This window comes from Amblyomma maculatum, chromosome 1, assembly GCF_055883805.1.
Source record: "Amblyomma maculatum isolate TAMU_Amacu chromosome 1, ASM5588380v1, whole genome shotgun sequence".
In the NCBI taxonomy this organism is placed as follows: domain Eukaryota; kingdom Metazoa; phylum Arthropoda; class Arachnida; order Ixodida; family Ixodidae; genus Amblyomma; species Amblyomma maculatum.
This window is the reverse complement of record NC_139344.1, coordinates 292,126,658-292,147,320: the sequence shown is the minus strand read 5'-3', so window position 1 is coordinate 292,147,320 and position 20,663 is coordinate 292,126,658. Positions and strand designations below refer to the sequence as shown.

The 20,663-nt window shown below is 46.3% G+C and overlaps 1 long non-coding RNA gene across 1 annotated transcript; it reads left to right on the top strand.

The window, feature by feature from the left end:
- Positions 1-4,269: 4,269 nt before the first annotated feature.
- LOC146206798 (uncharacterized) lies at positions 4,270-16,987 on the top strand. Its single transcript, XR_014704521.1, has 3 exons — positions 4,270-4,546; positions 5,268-5,316; positions 15,201-16,987. It is a non-coding gene; the product is annotated as an uncharacterized LOC146206798 (long non-coding RNA).
- Positions 16,988-20,663: the final 3,676 nt, after the last annotated feature.

Genomic DNA, 20,663 nt, shown 5'->3' with positions numbered 1-20,663 from the left:
CGAATGCTATGCTTCACGCGGCGTTTTCAAGCAGTAATCAGCGAAAGCTTCGCTTGAAGGCATATAAATTGAGGCGCAGTCCTTGGCAAAAGTGGTATACAACTCTGAGCCAATGGTGGTTGACGAAAACTGCATCACAACGCATCTAGCTACAACTATCTTGGATCGAGACAATCATGGCGATGCCCCATTTTATCGGAATGCATGTGACGCTATCGCTGTCCGTGTCGCTAGATAGCCTTTCGATGCAGTTTCCTCGAGCTCCGCCACCGTCCAAGTGTTGGATACCACTTGCGCTCACGACTCTACAAATGAAGCCGGTTCGAATTCATTTCGTAAGCTACCAGAAATCCTATGAGACCACATGAATTCTGTTCGGCAAAAGGTGCCATTAGGGTTTGGATGTAAATGTCGGGAAAACTTCCTCTACAGGTAGGTCCGCTAGGGCTGAGTATGTATGTATGTATGTATGTATGTATGTATGTATGTATGTATGTATGTATGTATGTATGTATGTATGTATGTATGTATGTATGTATGTATGTATGTATGTATGTATGTATGTATGTATGTATGTATGTATGTATGTATGTATGTATGTATGTATGTATGTATGTATGTATGTATGTATGTATGTATGTATGTATGTATGTATGTATGTATGTATGTATGTATAGAGAGGTGGACAAGAACGACACGTTACGAGGTTAATATACTTCGTCTCACAATATCTTTGCAGCACTGGAAAAGGCATAGGCACCGCGGTCCAATTAGGATCACGCGCACTACAATAGAAAATTATGCTCCTACGCCCCTCTCCCCCCCCCCACATTGGCGGTGGTGACAGTAGGAGCACAATTCTCTATCATAGCGTCCAGGGGTGAGAGGCACTTAGGAGCACAATTGCAAGGAGTCCTCTGCTTTTCGCAGTGCTGCAAATATCTTGTGAGACGAAGTATAGATGTGGGAATGCAACATTCTCCACGCCCGCACTACGCGGCGAACACCCCCTCTCTCTTTGACCGGGAGCCCTCATCTTTCCCCTCCTGGCCTCCTTTCCCGGAGCTGTGGCGGAGGGGGGGGGGGGGGGGTGAGAGAACTGGCGTAGTGCGCCGGGCGCCCATTCCTTCCCCCCTCGCCTCTCATCTGGGCGGACAGCATCTGCAGTCAGAAGGACGACGCCGCAATGCTAGAGCGCGCGGATGCTGCTATGACCGAGGATAAAAATTGGGCATTACCAATAAACAGGCTGGCCCGCTGGCTGTGCCTCGGTGTTTCGCTCTTCCCTGCCACGGATGTAGTCATAGCTGACGGCGGTGCGTTCAGTTCTGAGAGCAAAGCCCGAGCCCCCATGCGAACTCACAAAATGGCGCACCAACGTGGGGCCCCACTGCCAGTCCAGTTTGGGAGGCTAGCTCACGAAGAATGGTGGAATTCAACTCAGTAAGTCGTCCTAATTCGTCTGGGAGAACCTGGCCAGTATGCGAAGCCTAGCACGATTGAAGAGGCTTCCAACCGCCACTGCGATACGCCTCGAGTGAAACCGCCGGTGTGGTCCGCCGAACGAGTCATTCTCAAGGAAATCCTGAGCTACTCGTCAAGCTACTACCAGTTGCCGACGCTATACGCCATGCGCAGCGCCTATAGGGGCGCCACTGAAAGCCGCGTAGCGGCGGCCGTCGGAACCCGAGGCGGGCCTCATGCGGCAAGCGTGGCCGTGGTGCGCGCGTGCGATCTGCCGTTTGTGCGCGTTTCGCAGGCACTTCCGCGGTGACAGTGTGCGCAAGGGGATCGCCCTTTATAATAGTGGACATGTGTTCGATATCACGGCCGTCTGAAACTGCATCGCTTCCATGTGCATCAAGTGTCTCCTGCAGACTGGCGTCAACAAGGTTGCGTACGAAGTGTAGCTCATTTTGGGTGCCCCGCTTTCATTACAACGCCACCCTAATTCGTTCATTCCTTGACCTATGAACCAATGTTCTTTCTTTGCTTCATGGTCCACACTTGCCTCGTTTACGTGCAATAAATTGCTACAGCAAACTAGGTAGCGTCTTCGAAACTGCGAGCGGTTTCGTAGCGGTGCGACCGCAGGAAACGCCAGTGAGCTAGCAAACCAGCATTTTGAGCATGAGATAAATAGCGCATATTGGGCTCCTGTAGCAAGAGTTCAGATTTTTCATGCTTGCGCTTTACCACTGCCTCTACGGCATGCATTTCACGTATTCCATCGTCAAAAAGGGAGATCGGGTAGATAATTTCATGGGGGAGTGAGATATCAGCAGAGGCAATATCTGAAAAGCCGCATTACAGGTGAGCCAAGAGCATATTCAATTTAAATTTTATATCCTATTTTATTATTGTAATATCATCTTCATTTCATTTGTATCACGCTCGCGCCCAACTGCAGAATTACAGCGCGCTTTATAACAAGCTCTAGAACATTTAGATTGAATATCAAGTACAGCGACATGTTATGTTTTCGTAATATTGCCAGCCAACAGGAACACTGACTCTAGTCTTCAAAGTAATTGCATGGCAAGTTTCAAAACGCATATTGGAAATTGTCTGTTCAATAACCTGCCGCAGCGGCTCAGGCTACTGAGGAAGATCGAGTTATCAGGGCAGAAGTCGACCGCGCCGCCCGCGTTTAAGTGGAGGCGAAACGCAAAACGCAACCCTGTGCTGTGCGATGTCAATGCACGCTAAAGATTGTCTGGCTAAGCATTTCATAAATATAATGCGTATTGTATATTCCCGGTAGCGGAGGCAATCAAGTTTAAACAAGAAGTGTTCACGGAAGGTGCAATGACAAGCAGAAAACACAAAAAACATAGTTATCAATAGTTATCACTCAGCCCTGCCACACGGTAAATTTAATACCTTTTGGTTTGGTCTGGTTTGTGGGGTTTAACGTCCCAAAGCAACTCAGGCTATGAGAGACGCCGTAGTGGAGGACTCCGGAAATTTAGACAACGGGGAGTTCTTTAACGTGCACTGACATCGCACAGCACACGGGCGCCTTGCTTTTCGCCTCCATAAAAAAAGCGGCCGCCGAGGCCGGGATTCGATCCTGCGTCCTTGGGAACAGTAGTCGAGCGCCGTAACCACTGCGCCACCCCGGCGGGCTTAATACCATTTCCATGGAACGACGTTCATTCAAAATGATATTTGTTTGCTGCTCATGAGAAAATATAATGACATTCGATGAAAACGACATTAGGTATCGGATGAGTTTGAGGTACTCATCCGAATGCGATCAACGAGGAAATGTGTTATCTCGACACCAGAGACTCGATGAGAAGATACACCCAAAATAAACTACAAACGTGCCACCTGCAATAAATGCTACTGTGCTCCTATAATTGTGCAGCTTGTCATGTTTGTGAAATATGCAAATACCATCGTAAAAAAAAAAACTGGCACCCATTGCTGCCAGCCAATCCGTAGCCACCGCACCCAGCGCGGGCGGAACACGTCTCTCCTGCTGCCGCGGTCCGTCGGCGCCGAGTCGCCGACACGGCGAATTTCTTTCGCCACCTTCAGAAAAGCATGTTCTGATGATTATGAATAATAAGCGCTTAATTTGATGAAGGAATAAAAAGAAATTACTATTTCCAAAGAGCTTCCAGCTACGGCTTTGATGCGAAACCCTAGCACGCGGCTAGAGCGCCGTCGTCGGCCGCTTTCGCTGGCAGCGTCGTTGCGGTAAGCTCGCGGTATCCGATGCGGCAAGCGTTACGAATCTGCCATACACTCTTAGAAAAAAAGTTAGTAAAAAGGTAGTAACGGCTGCCGTTACTACCTTTTTTAACCGTTACTACATTTGTACGACCTTCTTAGGTAGTAACATGGTAGTAACTCCTGCTGTTACTACGTTTTTTGACTGAAAGACCTTTTTACTACCTCTCTGGAAGCAGGGGTAGTAAATGTACCTTAGCTGTTTTCTACCATGATCAGAAGAGATCTGATACTATATACGATAGGAATATTGAAGTATTCAATACTCCTGATTACATTGCTACTTAATTTTGTTTTTGTTTATTTATTTGCCATACCTTCAATCGCCAAGGCATTATAGAGGGGAGGGGGTTACATAAATGAGCCCTGGGCTCAAACTGTGCGCTGCCTTTTCAAAAAAGAAAGAGAGAAAGAAAGAAAGAAAGAAATATCGCCTAAACTGGCTTCCGAAACCGAAACTTCGTATAGGGAGGCGACAGTTAAAAAAGCCACAAAAGCCATTGATAGGTCAATTCGAACCAATCCGAAGTCATCAGTGGCGGAGAGGTGCGATGTCATCATGCTGCCTTTGTTGTCGTGCGGTGCGATTGTGGACGCTATTTCCTTGCGTTGTGCTGCTTTTTTGTGCTGTGGTTCTTTGAATGGGCTGCAGAATTGATGTGTGACATGTGCACTTCGATAGGTGTTCTGAATTACGTGAAGTAGTGGTAAATAGATTCACTGTCATACACCGCTTGCACCGTACCGTGGCAACGCCGGCTTCAACACGGAAGAAGGAAATGGACTGGCGTGATTGCTTGAAAATGTGAGTACGCTGCTTGAAATTATTGTCTGTTTAATGTTGCTATTGAATGAGGTACGCGCTCTTAATATTGTTGCGTGTGGTCTCAAAGTCTCTTCGTAATACAACTCTTCGGAAGCTGTCGCTTTTCATGTGCAAGTTCGACCCTACCGCGAAGAAGTTATGTTATGGCGTATATCTCGTGATATAATCTTGGCGGGTGTGTATTGGATGTGTTAGCGCGGTGAATTATTGCGCCGGGAATTCCCGCCTTGGCTGCGGCGGTGTGAACCTTGAACCACACGTGAGCGTCCCGTCCCGTGAGTGCGCCTGGGAACATGTAAACCGACAACCCCCCACCTGCAGCGTGCCTTCGACGTGGCGGCGCCGGGCCGTCCGTGTTTGCCTTATTTCGGGTGCTTTTTTTTTTCTTTCTGAATGGGCCTAGTGCGCAGGGAATAAAGCGTCCATGTTTTGGTGTGAGAGTGCGCGATCACGGTACTCAGAGCAGCAGTGCGTGGTCAATGGGAGCGGGTGCTGGAAGAAAGGTGAAGTAGTGCGCAGTGCGGCGTCAACTGGAGCTGACGCTCTACGAAGAAAATGTGCGAAAGTGCGAGAGAAAGTATGAAACTTTAATCAAGTTATCTTTGTTATTGTCTTATTCTTTATTCGGTTTTTTTTTGTAACTTGTAATGTGCGTTGAGTGTTTCCTTTTCCATATCCCTCCCCTTTGTTTTTCTAACAGATGTGATCAGTACCCCAAACGAGCTGTGACCTGTGTGATCCTTTTCGAGGTAAGTGAGTGAACGAATAAGCTTTTATTTTGCCATTTATTCATCTCTTAGTATAACCACTGTGGTTCTCAACATTTAGATGAGTATTTTCTTAGTCTGTTTTAAACTCGCCTTTTTTTCTAACAGGTGGGTGCATTAATGCGATGAGTAGAAACAGCGCGCAAAAAGCAGGTTATTGCGGTGTTGCGCATGTTTCACATTGGTCGCTGCATTTAGTCTTGGTGCTTGTGTGAAAGTACAAAAAAAATATTCCTCTCTGTAAAACATGGTCGGCTGACGCCAAGGTACAAACTCGTGTACTACTCAGCCGTTGGGTGTTTAGCAGTAGATGGTGATTCGAAAGAATTATTTGAGTGACCACACGTAGTCAAATGTGCATTACAAGAGTGATTGCTTTCATTACTAAATAAGATTTTTGTATTTTTTATGAATTGTGCGTATCTTAGTGTTGTTCACATCACAGGTGGGCAGTTAGCAGTAATGGGCAGTTGCATTCGTTGATACTTTGTGTCGTGGCTTTTGATGGAAGCATTAAAATGTTGCAGTAGTCAACAATTTCAAACCAGAAATGAAAAAGTCATTTCGCTTCCTTAATGTCTTTCATGTTCGCTGCGCTTGCAGCTAGTTTGATCTTAGAGGCCTTTATTTGCGCAGTTTTTTGGTTGCCTTAATATTGTACACACATAACTGAATACACCAGCAGTGAAAGTAGTTTTGTGCTATTGCTAGTATTTCAGAAGGAGAAGTGTGACTGACATCTTGGGATAAGCAGCTTTTCGGTGCATGCACTTTTTTTGCAACTTTAATATCAATTTGGATTGAGGTATGCAGGCACTGATCAATCAATAATTTTATGTGCCTGGAGCAAAAGGGAGAGAGTGTAGAATGTCAGGCATATTTCTGATACTGTGAGAAAGTCACTGTTAGGTTGCGAGCCTTCGGCCGCCCCGGTTCCCCCTCCTTCCCTTGCTCGCTGACTTGGTCCCCCTCTTTTGTGTGCGTCCCGCGGGGCACCCGCGGTGAAAGAATGGCCGTCGCCGGGGGGCTGAGTTTTGTGTAGAGGGGTGCTACTCGGACGAAGACAGGCTGACCGTCCTCGCGAGCCCTTCTGTGTCTGAGAAGTGTGTTTTATGGCCCTCGAGGATGCGGCGGCTTGCTTTGATGCGGCGCGCGGATGCCCCAGAAATGGGGACGGGATGGGGACCGCTACTATGGCTACTGCTCCTTGGACCGCACGGATGGTTCCTGCCGCGCAACGCTTTTGTTCGTTAAGTGCTTTTCCGTGTCGGTCCGCGGGGCTGTGGCCATGTGTTTAAGCATCCCCCAGTTTCGAGGAAACGTGCGGGGTTGAAAAATAAAAACAACTTCGTTTGCCCCGACACGCCATTGGCCTATTTCAGTTTGACCAAATTCCCGGATTGGCTACCAGAGGTAGGACTGCGATTGATACGTAGGAGGTGCCCCAGAAACCTGGGAAAACTGATTTAAGGGAAGGTTTTGGCGCGAAATGGGGAGAGCGCGCCGGGTCTCGGCCGCCTCTGGACTGCCATCGTTTTAACCGCCCTGTACGTCTGTCTTTGGCTGTCTTAAATAAACAGCTTATATATATTGAAGAAGTCTCCAACTTGCAACGTGTCGCCGGACGAGCGGACGAAGGAGCTCAGCGCTCTTCGTTCGACTGACGCCCAGACGATCAACAACGTCATATTGATCACTTCGACAGTCATCACCCCGGCGTAACCCAACTTAACTGGTGCCGTGACCAGGATTGTCTGAGCGGCTTCCTGCGAAGTTGGAGACAGCACGTTGGAGAAGTGCCGAGAAGCGAGAAGCTGGAGCGGCGGAGGAGGTGAACGGAGCGTGACCGGCGAGACGGAGCACTGCGATAGCGGGCCTGCGGACGCACCCGGTGTACTTACTTCAGTGACACTGACTACGGGCGACTCCGCCTACCTGGAGGACCTGCGGTGACTGCCTGCGAGACTCCCTCGTGAGCCACCAGCCCCTGGAGAGCAGAGCAACGGAGGTCTCAACCCGGCTACCAAGCGAGCACGAAGTCGGCGTAACGCAGGTGGGCCCCTCCTCGTTTTCTCCGGGAGCGCGATGTCCGTCACTACCCGAGCACAGGCGCAGCGCGCCGGAGGGAATAGTGCAAATGATGGGAGCTCTGACGGGGCAGAGTCGGAGAGCATGACGACTATAGAAGGGCAGAGCCCTGCGGCGCCGGTAAATTCCAGCGACCAGGGCAACATGAGCTTGAGAGAGAGAGAGCTGGAGATCGAAGCGTTGAGATTGAAGGTTCAATTGCAGACGTTATTGCAAATGGGTCAGGGCGTCTCGGATAATGGCGGCCGGAGAGCAAAATTGGGCCGGTATGCCGATGATCTGAGAGCAGTCCTCGCGCCGATGCCACAGGCCGACGATCTCATCCCAGCCTGGTTCAAAAGCGCTGAGAACATGTTAAGAAGTTGTGAAATTCCCACCGATGTAGCGGGGTCAATTATAACGCCATTCCTAAATGAAAAAACCAGAGCGCTGGTAGCCATTCAGTCAACTGACGAGGTCATGACATTTGACGAAATTCGTGAGCTAGTGCTCACAGAGCTAAAATTGACGGCCGAGGAGTACAAGCAAAAGTTTTACGCTTGCAGAAAAGATTCAGAAAGCTGGAGACAGTTCGTCACCAAGCTAGAAGTTACTCTGGACTATTATCTGCGAAGCCGCAAAGTTAAAACTCTGGAAGAGCTCCGGGCCCTAATTGTGGCGGATCGCACAAAAGAAATTATGCCTGAAGAAGTGCGCGAGTACGTTCTTCAACAGGAGACGGAGAAATGGCTTAAACCCAGGGAACTCGCGCAGGTAGCCGAGCAATTTGAATCCAGTAGGCTAAAGCGTTGCCAAAGAACGGGAGAGGCATCAAGAAAAAACGAAACAAGACCCCGCGAGGGAGGTAGTCAAGGCGGTCGAGTCAGGGACGACCGTAGAGGTCCCCTGAAATGCTATGGCTGCGGAAAACCCGGCCACGTGCAGTGGAATTGCCCACAGACTAGACCGAAGGTGACTATCCCGGAACCACGCCGCAGGCACCAAGACACCAGAATAACTGCGAGAGCCGCTTGTGAACCATCAGCCCAAGCTGAGGAGACAGTGAGCGGGGTGGCGCAGGTATCGCGGATCACCTGGGTAGACCTCGTTTGTGGGGCGCAGCCTTTCAAGGCGTGTCTTGATTCTGGCGCAGACATCACGGTGCTAAGGAAGAGTGTAGTGCCCGAGGAAGTCCGGGAACAGGGAAGCGGGACGGTGCGCCTACGAGGTGCATTTGGACACACTGTGTCAGCCGAGCTCTGTTACGTCCCACTGAGTCTACCTGCGGAGGATGGCGGGGCAAACCCACAATTGCGAACGCTGTGCGCTGTGACGGATGAATTGGCAGCTGATGTCGACGATCTGCTGACGCCAGATGTTTTCGAGGCCCTTAAAAGGGAGCAAAGGGACGCCGCCGACCTCGCGGTTAGGGTTGCGCGAGCGGAAGCCGAGATGGCTCAAGATATTCAGAGTGCGTCCACGGATGTGGAATTCGAGGCAAATGAGAGTGCTGGGGAGAACGTGGCATTGGAAGACGCAGATGGTGAGACGTTGCAGCCAGACGTAAGTACAGCGGACCCTAATTTTGCCAGTGAGCAAAAGGCGGATGCCTCTTTGACGGAATCGTGGTCACAGGGCAAGGCAGGTACACATAACATGGCAATAGAAGGAGGGCTACTCTTTCATCGGGAAATGATAGATGGCAGGAAGTGCCTGCAGCTCGTGCGTCCACAGAGCCGACGGAGAGAGGTGCTTACCTTAGCACATGATATGCCTTGCGGGGGGCACTTTTCTGAAAAGAAAACTAAGCAACGTATCCGAAGCGCATTTTATTGGCCCACCATGGCCGCCGACGTCCGGCGGCATTGTCAAACCTGCCATACATGTCAGAAGTTCGCGAGAAGGAAGACAACGGATAGGGTGCCAATCACACCGCTGACTAGGCCACGAGAACCCTTCGAAGTAATTTACTTAGATTGTATCGGACCTATAGAACCAGTGTCAGCGAGGGGGCATCGATACGCTTTTGTGCGTTATCTATCTTTGCTCCAGATGGCCCGAGGTAATGCCACTGCGGTCACTAACAGCTAAGGCGACGTGCCAGGCACTGCTCGACATTTTTGCGCGGTTCGGTATCCCTCGGCTAATCTGTTGCGACCAAGGCACACATTTTACAGCGGCACTGACTCGAGAACTTGCGCAGCGCTTGGGAATAAACCTCCGGTTTTCCACGCCAGAACACCCTCAGAGCAACGGTATCATTGAGCGCTGGAACGGAACGTTCAAAGCGATGCTCAGGCATATAATTGGAAACCACGCGAGAGGATGGGACAGATTCATTCCATGCATGCTCTGGGCTTATCGAGAAGTCCCGCACGAGATCACGGGAGCTTCCCCGTTTGAAGTCATGTATGGGCGAATCCCGCAGGGCCCCTTGAGTATCCTCCAAAAGACTTGGACAGGAAGCTGGTCCCCACCGACAGGACTAAATAAGGCTGCGTCAGAGTATTTAATTAAGCTCCGGCAGCAAATGGCAGAAGTATCAGAGAGGATAGAGGTCCAAGCAAAGCAGAGACAGCAAACGTATGCTGCAAAGTATAATTTAAGGGCACGGACCAAAGAGTTCGATGAAGGCGAGGAAGTCCTGGTTTTAGATATGAATCAGGAGAGCAAAATGCATCCTAAGTGGATTGGCCCGGCGACCGTGCTCGAGCAGAGGCGACCAGACAGTTATGTCGTCAAATTTAAGGATGGGTCTAAGCGATGGGTTCACGCTAACAGACTAAGGAAGTATTATGCTAGGGTGAACAACGCCGCTGTGATATTTGAGGCCGATGAAGAGTTTGGGGAGATACAGGGCATCCCTGGATCATGTGAGGTAAATGACACCGGACTGGCACCACACGAATCTGCGCATCTGTCCCAGGAACAACTCAGTGAGCTGGTACAGGTGATAGAACAACACAAATCGGTGTTCTCCGAAAAACCAGGGAAGTGCATTGTCGGGGAGCACAAGATAAATCTTGTACCGGGCGCCAAACCGAGTAAAGTTTACCCGTATCGCGTACCAGTCGCACTCCGTCGTGAGGTCGACCGTCAGGTAGAAGAGCTGGTGCAGGGTGGTCTGATATACCCAGTGGAGAGTTGTTACGCGCACCCCATAGTCTGTGTGGTAAAGAAAGACGCAAGTGTAAGACTGTGTATTGACTACCGACAGCTAAATTCCATCTCAGAGGTGGACAGCTTTCCAATGAGCAACGCCACTGAACTTATATATCAAGTAGCCAGAGCCAACTACATCACCGTCCTCGATATGACTCGGGGGTATTGGCAAATAGCAGTAGAACCTAAGTCACAGCACTACACAGCATTTGCAACTCCCAGAGGACTATTTGCATGGAGGGTAATGCCTTATGGACTGCGTAATTCAGCAGCTACGTTCCAGAGGGTCATGAATAGCGTCTTGCAAGGGCATGATGGTTACGCCTGCGCATACATTGACGACGTGGCTGTTTACTCACAAACGTGGGAAGAACACCTTGAACACTTGAGTAGCGTGCTAGAGACTGTCAGCAGCGTTGGGCTCACCATCAATCCAGCCAAATGCAAATTTGCACAACCGAGAGTTCGATATTTGGGGCATGTAGTCGGGTCAGGGCTTCACTCACCGGACCCCGAGCGAGTTCAGGCAATGAAACAACTCAAACGGCCGGTCACCAAGAAAGAGCTGCGCAGTGCGCTTGGGCTTTTTAACTACTACCGCGACTACATTCCCTCATATTCTGAGGTAGTACGTCCCTTGACAGACCTCACCAATCGTAGGGTCCCAAATATGATCCCATGGAGTGAGGGGGCAGAACTGGCGTTCAATGCAGTTAAAGATGCGCTGAGCAAATTGCCTATGCTTATAGCACCCGACCTCAACGAGGAGTTTATACTGACAACGGACGCCTCAGAGAGGGCAGTCGGAGCTTGTTTGGCTCAAAAGATTGAGGGACAGGAAAAACCCATCGCCTTTCTGAGTAGAAAGTTGACGCCGCAGCAGGCCAGGTGGTCCGCCATAGAAAGAGAGGCCTACGCAGTGATATGGGCATTGGGGCGCCTGGACACGTGGCTTTTCGGCGCGAGGATTAAGGTGAACACTGACCATAACCCGCTTACATATTTAACTAAAACTGCTTCCTCGAGTGCCCGTTTGACTCGTTGGAGTTTGGCCCTTCAAAAGTACAATCTTCAGTTCGCCCACATCAAAGGCTCTCTCAATAAGTGTGCTGACGCCCTGTCTAGGCTCGAGTATGACTCCTGCTCTGCTTCGGATGTTCCACATGGGCCTTAAGCCACGATCTTGCAGGAACGGGGGGAAAGAGAGAAACTGAAGTAAGCACCAGGAAACTGCCGCGCGTTGCTAAGTGGATGTTCGGACATCGCGGGCCAAGGAAGGTACGGGAGGGTAACCCAACCTATGTGTTTCTGTTGCTGTGAACTGTGACTCTGTGCCGTGAGTTCGGCGGTGACTGAGTGCTTGGATGTTTGACTCCTTGTGACTACACATTGATTATTCTACTCAAAGTGAACTCTTTTTCCCCTTCGCCCCTGTGTGCAGTGTATAATGTAAGAAGCGTGGTGTATGCATGTTGGAAACGTCTTCGTGAACCTTATGCGCTGTGCTAGTGTTCGTAGAGCGCGGGGAACGGCGTCCTACGAGTCCCTGTTTCCTTCATTGTTTATTTCCGCGGCGCCTGTGCGTTGGCCTTGTCAATGTAAAGTGGGGAGCGAGTGTTTTGTTTTTATGTTGGAGTACGGCAAGCGTCCCCCAACATTCTTGGTAGGGAGGTGTTAGGTTGCGAGCCTTCGGCCGCCCCGGTTCCCCCTCCTTCCCTTGCTCGCTGACTTGGTCCCCCTCTTTTGTGTGCGTCCCGCGGGGCACCCGCGGTGAAAGAATGGCCGTCGCCGGGGGGCTGAGTTTTGTGTCGAGGGGTGCTACTCGGACGAAGACAGGCTGACCGTCCTCGCGAGCCCTTCTGTGTCTGAGAAGTGTGTTTTATGGCCCTCGAGGATGCGGCGGCTTGCTTTGATGCGGCGCGCGGATGCCCCAGAAATGGGGACGGGATGGGGACCGCTACTATGGCTACTGCTCCTTGGACCGCACGGATGGTTCCTGCCGCGCAACGCTTTTGTTCGTTAAGTGCTTTTCCGTGTCGGTCCGCGGGGCTGTGGCCATGTGTTTAAGCATCCCCCAGTTTCGAGGAAACGTGCGGGGTTGAAAAATAAAAACAACTTCGTTTGCCCCGACACGCCATTGGCCTATTTCAGTTTGACCAAATTCCCGGATTGGCTACCAGAGGTAGGACTGCGATTGATACGTAGGAGGTGCCCCAGAAACCTGGGAAAACTGATTTAAGGGAAGGTTTTGGCGCGAAATGGGGAGAGCGCGCCGGGTCTCGGCCGCCTCTGGACTGCCATCGTTTTAACCGCCCTGTACGTCTGTCTTTGGCTGTCTTAAATAAACAGCTTATATATATTGAAGAAGTCTCCAACTTGCAACGTGTCGCCGGACGAGCGGACGAAGGAGCTCAGCGCTCTTCGTTCGATTGACGCCCAGACGATCAACAACGTCATATTGATCACTTCGACAGTCATCATCCCGGCGTAACCCAACTTAACTGTCACCGCTTAGAAAAAAAAATTCAGATGTCCACAAGTGTGAAACAAGGCCATTTTAATTTTTTTTTTCACTGTGACTGTAAGGCGCACCTGTGCAGAATGCATAACCACTTGATAGCGAAATGTTTGCGAATATCTTTTTTTTTTTTTGCATATACAGAATGCAGCACATTAAACACTGTCCTAAATTCGGTGAATTTCAACATAGTAGTCTTATTCAGGAATTAAAGGAAAGAACCTCAGTCCTAACTTTTAAAATTAACGATCAAGTTTCTAAATGATGAGAAAGAATGTGAGAAAACATGTTGCATTGTATTGTTTCCAGTAAGGTTATCAAAGCTGAAACTTTTTTTTTTCTTTTTTCCGAGCATTGGGAGAAGGGCGTAAAGTGAAGGCACAAAATCAACATACAAGACTCCCTGCTCCTCAGAATATTACCAATACGCTAACCCTGCTACTTTTAACATAAAGAGAAAGCATACATTATTATGCTATTGTAAGCCAAGGCTGATCTGTGACAAACGCAGGCTGTGGCGGTGCCACTATCCATGGGTGTGGATAGCCGCTCGTGGCACCACCCTTAGATATCCAGTTGTAAAGGACAGTTTTCAGTATATATATATATATATATATATATATATATATATATATATATATATATATATATATATATATATATATATATATATTTTTTTTTTTTTTTTTTTCACAGTGCATCAATGATGACTTTCGCATACCCAGATTGTTGCTTTGTCTTTCCCCTGTGGGCATACTTGATTTACTTTCCTTTTGTAACAGGCATTTCTCATGAAATACATGTTGGGGATCTTTTTGCTCCCATTAGTTAAATTTATTTATTTCTTCGTAGAGCAGGCATTTCCACACTATTTCTTAATTTCCTGTTCAGTTTTGCCCATTACAAGTACTACAAGATAAGGAAATCAGGTTGCCTTGTTTAAGAAATTTGAACAAAATGTACATGTGTGAAATAAATGGGACAAGTTCCTGTTGGAGTTATTTAAAAATACTGGCTTTGAATTTACATCTTACACAACCTTTTTTTTTTGCTCTAGAATGCACCTAGTTATGATAAATGAAGAAAATTGCCATATATGTGCCACAGTTGCAGTCTGAGACTTGGAAATTTCAAACCAATAGTTTACGTGCATTCCTATGGGCGTCACTTCACGCCCTGCACCCACAAATGGCTATACCGCTACATTCTGCTTATGTAACAAACCAGCAATTGTTTATAATAATGTAATCACATATCCTGCCTCTTCACAGTGCAGGTCTCAGCCTTAACATAAACCTAAAATTTTAGAAATGGGCATTGTTTGCTAATTTTACACCTTTATTCAAAGAGTTGTGACGATGCTTGATAAGCCGTATGTTTCATTTTTGATAACATTGTTCGAAGCAGAATAATGCAATGCGTTCACTTAGACTCTTTATTCATCTCCTCCAGGAGACTAGTTCCTGAAACTTAATGCACTTTATGGAGGAATTTACGGGGCGATGGGGTAATTTTTCTTTTGAGTTTTGAAGCAACCTTCTCTGTTCAAACATGCCATAATTGGGAAAATGTTTCATGTGCTTTAATTTTATGCATAACAGAAACATTCATACACATTTAGAACACCAATTGTCTTATCCATTTTCTAATCTTAAGGTAGGTGCGCCTCATATTCATGGAGTAAAAGAAATATTAAAAATAGCCTCATTTGAGACTTATGGGATGTTAGAAATGTTTTCTAGGAACCAGGCTTCGAAGTTTGCCTATCATCATATTGTGAAGTGCTTATGCCACCTCCCATTCTAAACCTTTGAAGGCAAGGAAAAGCCTTAACTGCCTTTCGCGACCTTTTCATCTTTAGGGAAACTGTAAAGTCTCCTATGCGAGCGAGAAGTAAACCATGCTGGCTGGTTACTTTTGGCAAACACAGTACATTGTATTGAGGCTGAAGTCTAGCATTTTTTTTATCATGATGTGAGCAGTCTTGTTAAAGTTGCTTGCCCAGAATCCTCTTGATTGATCGTAGCTACTGAATTTATAACTGTCTGTTTTCATTACTGGGAAAGGAATTGTGTGCTTGGTCTCACTTGTTCATTTTTTCCCCTCTTTATATATGCAGTTACCTGAGCACTTGACTGGCCAATGCCTGGAACCTACCTGCTGCTCACCTGCACACCACAGCACAAATGAGGGACGCACTAAATCATCTACCAGCAAGCACACTGCAGTGCCCTTCTGCAAGCCATCACACGTTCAGGGATGCACGATTAAGGTCATACCCTAAACACTGCTAATGATGCTAGTATGAATGGACAGCTGCCTTGGTCTGTCTGCATTATTTCTTTTAATAATGCAAAAATAATAGTGAAAAAAAAAAATCATTCTGAAGCAAATCTATTTATATTGTGGTGGTTAGCAAAAACAAAACCTCATTTCATATGTGATGTATCTGAAAATTATGTTTTTGTGTTGGTTGTAAATGTCACAGCATGTTTATCTCACCAACTATTAACTGCGTGAGTTTGAAATGTACAGGTACTTGGAAAATACTGCAGACCATGCCTCTTGTATTTGAAATTATTCCATGAGTTTTGTAGGGAAGATGTGATAGTTACTTGGCTCCATACATGAATGCTTCAGTGACGTGCTGAAGTATGTGCAAGGTATCTCCTAAGAGTCATTAGGTGAAATGTAACAAATGGTTTTATCACTGAGTTGTGGTTTGTATCATTATAGATCCGACTGCGCATTTAACATTTTGGTTTCCACAACATTTAATTTTCTTCTAGCAGTGTTGTGCTTTTCCTTGTGACATTTAGCTTTGTTCAGCCGGTCTCCACAACAGCCTTTCAGGTCTGCACTAATGCTAGACAGATTTTGATGGTATGTTAGATTTCTGGAAGTAAGCTTCACATCCTAAATTTTAGGAGGGCACCCAACTCGGCAATATCTGGGCACAGATATAATGTTAGCTATTTGTTGACACTGCAATCGAGCGAAAAAATCAGCAATAACAGTTGATTGATGCTTGTGGTCACCTGTGTAGGATTAGCAAATGACAAATGTATAGTCGACTATATGCCTGCACTTTTTTCCTCTACACTGACCATTACATACATGAAAACAATCTGGAAGAAGGCATACAATTCTTATAAAAGGCCTTTTATTTATCCCACTCGAGTTATAGGCAAAACTGTTTTCTAATCAACACTGTTCAGTCCACACCAGTCAATATAATATACACCAAGGTGTCGCAAGGTATCAAGCTTTTAAAAGACAGTGTCCTAGAAGTGAATAAGACTGGGCGTGTTGGTTAGACATTGTAAATCAAAGAGCATAGCGCGGGAACAGAAAAGGAGACGACGACAAGACAGAACAAGCACTAGCTTTCAACTGAGGGTTTATTGCAGAAATGATCACATATATATACACTTCGGGACCGGCAATGAATGAGAAAACAAACCATTACTATCATACAGCCACATGCTAAGCCAAGAATTCAAGCTCTTCTTATGGCAGTGCAACAGACGCCTTGCTGACATATTTATCCCCTGTACGAGCTATCTCCAGTGCTTCTGTTATCTCCCTTGTCGGCTCGTTACGATCTCGATACATGATGATCGTCTTTTCGAACAGGATGACAAGGTGGTTCCGCATCACATCTTCTGCAGTGCGCAGCGAGATGGCAGTCTGTAGCAATGCTGCCAACTTTTTATTGGGCCCCAGAAGACGCACGTTTAAACATCAGCCAGTCTTACCAACGTAGTGTCTTCCACATGAAAGTGGAATTTTATAAACAACCCCCCTCCTGCAGGACACGTAAGGGTATCTGTGTTTAATCGGACACCCAGCCTGCAGCGTTTGCATAGGACAGGTTTTTCTGCACAAACTCAAAAGCATTTTTGGTGTAGTAAACAGGACATTTACGCCAGAACATTGCCCCACATTCCTTAAGTTATGAGAAACCTTATGCAGGTAGGGAATGACTACTTTTTCTTTATTCCTTCTTTCCTCCTTTTCTTCTCATCCGCTCGCTGTTCGTCACTCATGCGTGCCGCAAATTTCTTTCTGCGAAGCAGGCTTTCAGCAACGGAAACCATAACATTTTTAGGGTAGCTCGTCACCTGCATACTGATACTTTCACCCATGGCTTGATCACATGACTTGCAGAGAGCGTTAGACAAAAAAGAAAGCTCTCTGCAAGTCATGTGATCATGCCATGGATGAAAGTGTCAGTATGCAGGTGGCGCGTTTGCAGGCGGCGAGCTACCCTAAACACGTCATTGTTTCCGTTGCTGAAAGACTACATCGCAGAAAGAAATTTGCGCCACGCATGAGTGAACAGCGAGCGGATGAGAAGAAAAAGGAGGAAAGAAGGAATAAAGAGTAGTTGTCATTCCCTACCTGCATAAGGTTTCTCATAACTTAAGGAAGGTGGGGCAATGTTCTGGCGTAAACGTCCTGTTTACTGCACCAAAAAAGCTTTTGAGTTTGTGCAGAAAAACCTGTCCTATGCGAACGCTGAAGCCTAAGTGTCCGATTAAACACAGAGATCTTTACGTGCCCTGCAGGAGGGGGGTTCTTTATAAAATTCCACTTTCATCTGGAAAGCACTACGTCGGCAAGACTTGCTGATGTTAAACGTACGTCTTCTGGAGCACTATAAAAAAGTTGACAGCATTGCTACAGACGGCCATCTCGCTGCGCACTGCAGAAGATGTGATGCGGAACTATCATGCCATACCCTGTTTTAAAAGACAATCATCGTGTATCGACATCGTAACGAGCTGACAAGGGAGATAATGGAAGCACTAGCTCGGACAGGGGATAAATGTGTCAACACTGCACTGCACTGCACTGCCAAGCAAGGAGCTTGAATTCTTGGCGTAGCATGTGGCTGTCTGACAGTAATTGTGTGTTTTCTCATTCACTGCTGATCGTGAAGTGTATATATGTGATCATTTCTGCAATAAACGCTCATTTGAAAGTTAGTGCTCGTCCTGTCTTGTCGTCGTCCCCGTTTTTGTTCCGGCGCTATGCTCTTTGATTTACAATGAGTGGCCTAGTCCACTGAAATCAGATGAGAGCTCATGAGTTGTACAGCTTAGTCTGGAGTATTTCTTTGTTTTCTGAAGTTTATTAATTAATGAAACTCATTAGCTAATTTTTAATTTCTGGTTTCAGCAACAAAGAGTCTATTAACGGAGCGTGGTTTCAGCAACAAAGCACTCCAGCGAAAAGCGATTTTGTTCTCCAGAATGCGTCTTGGGCTGCTGAAGGGGTACAGCTGCATGTGGCACACTTTTTATTGTGCGACTTATCATTTAAGGCCAGTGGGAAAACTAGTTTATATAAACAGTAGCTTGGTGCAAATATTTCAGTCTGCTATTTCAAAGCAATTATTGGCACTTCTTCCTTTGAACCAAAATTGGAAGAGGAAATTGGTCTTTCCTAATGATTGTAATCAATAAAGTCAGCATTATGTAACACTACTCTAAAAGCCTTCAGTTATTCTTAATGAGCTTGGTCTTATTTAGCAGGTCTATCCAGCAATTTACACCTAACAGGCATCCTTTTAATAATTAGTAATATGCATTGTGACAAGCTGGCTGTCTGTTGCATAATTTTAGGATGTGAGGAATGTTTCAAATGGGCATTTTTGGGAGGCAGTTTTGAGTCTGGGGTGGTGCAGTGATTGCGACGCTCGACTATGTGCAAGAATGCAGGATCGAATTCGAGTCTAGGCGGCCGCTTTTCTTCGGAAGCGAAAAGCAAGGTGCCCGTGGGCTGTCCGATGTTTAGTGCACAATAAAGAACCCCAGGTGGTCGACATTTTTGCAGTCCTTCACGATGGTGCCTCATAGCCTGAATCGCTTTGGAACATTAAGCCCCACAGACCAAACTAAACCAGTTTTGAGTCTGAGTAGGTCTGAGTAGGAATTGCTGATGTGCTGTTTCAATTTATTGTGTATTAGTAGGTCAGTTTGATATAAGCAACACATTCTCTTTGCAGCAATTTTGACATATTCTTTTGTGACTGACAGTCCGTTATGATAGCTGTTGCTAATATCCTTTTATAGTGCTTCAGGAAGATCTAACATCTGTTTCATTTAGTTGCCATGGAGCGGACAGTTGACAAGTTTTAACTATGGCTCCGACAAGTATTCAATACATATGCGGGATATTAATGGCCAAATAATGAGCACAAAATTTCCTCATACCTGAGGTATTGCTAGAAGCAGCCAAGGCAGAAGGCTAGGCAGTGTATGAGCTGGTACTTCCATTCTTCTCAGCCAAAAAACCCTCTTTTAGTTGTGATCTTTATTGTACATGTCTGGGTAAATTATTGTTGTAAAGCAACTTCCATATACATATCCTGATAGTTCTTGTATGTTATTCCTTCTATCAGTTGTCATCATTATTGCTAAAGGTGCTCAAAGACACACCACGCTCTACAAGCCTTCAATACCTTTACCTCCTATAAAGGTTTCAAGTTAACACACTCAACTCTGGTGTAAATACACTGTCTCATATGAATGTGTGATAAGTTATAACCAAAACAGAACAAAAGTACCTGCTTTCTTTTTGAGTATTTTTCTCATCTTCAGGCAATCTCCTTTTCACCACTTGTGATGCGGGCAACTGTTTGTTTGTTTAGAAAGTTGAATGTTCGAACTGAATAATGAGAAATAAAGTCTCATCTTCTTGGCCACACTTGTGTTCAATTTGTTTGTTTTTTCGGAAGCCATGTATGACCACTGCTTGAGTGCTTCCATCTTATGTAATCCAGTGTTCAGGTTAGTGGTTATAGCAACAAAGCAGAGGAGTTTGTTAAATGTGTAGTATTTTTACTACAGTTTATTACTGTTACAGCCTTCTGTAGGTGGTGCATATTGCTAAAAGTAGTGACTGTTACTATTTACAGAGTTAGTATATGTTGATTTAGGTAGCTGCTATTACTACCTCTCAGGTAGTGTATTTTGCTAAAGGTAGTTCCTCTTACTACCTCCTATAGGTAGTAGGTTTTGCTGTAGGTAGATACTTTTACTACCTGCAGTGGTAGTGAATACTAGTAAAGGTAGTTGTTCTTACTACCTTCTATAGGTAGTAAAGTTTACTAAATGTAGTTGCTGGTACTACATCTAGAAGTAGTAAAATTTGCTGGAGGTAGTTCTGATTACTACCTTCTTTAGGTAGTAAAGTTTACTAAATGTAGTTGCTGGTACTACATCTAGAAGTAGTAAAATTTGCTGGAGGTAGTTCTGATTACTACCTTCTATAGGTAGTAAAGTTTACTAAATGTAGTTGCTGGTACTACATCTAGAAGTAGTAAAATTTGCTGGAGGTAGTTCTGATTACTGCCTTCTAGAGGTAGTATATGCTACTACCTAGCAGATACTAACCTGCACTTACTAACTAGTTAGTAACATATGTGACAAGCAGTTACTACCCTAAAAGTTAGTAACCACAACTACCTTTTTTTTAAGAGTGTATGCTTTCTTGATGAGGCAAAGCTAGGGCATTTTTCGACGGGCGAACGATCTGGCGAAAACGTACGGGAGTCAACGGGGCTGTAGTGTGC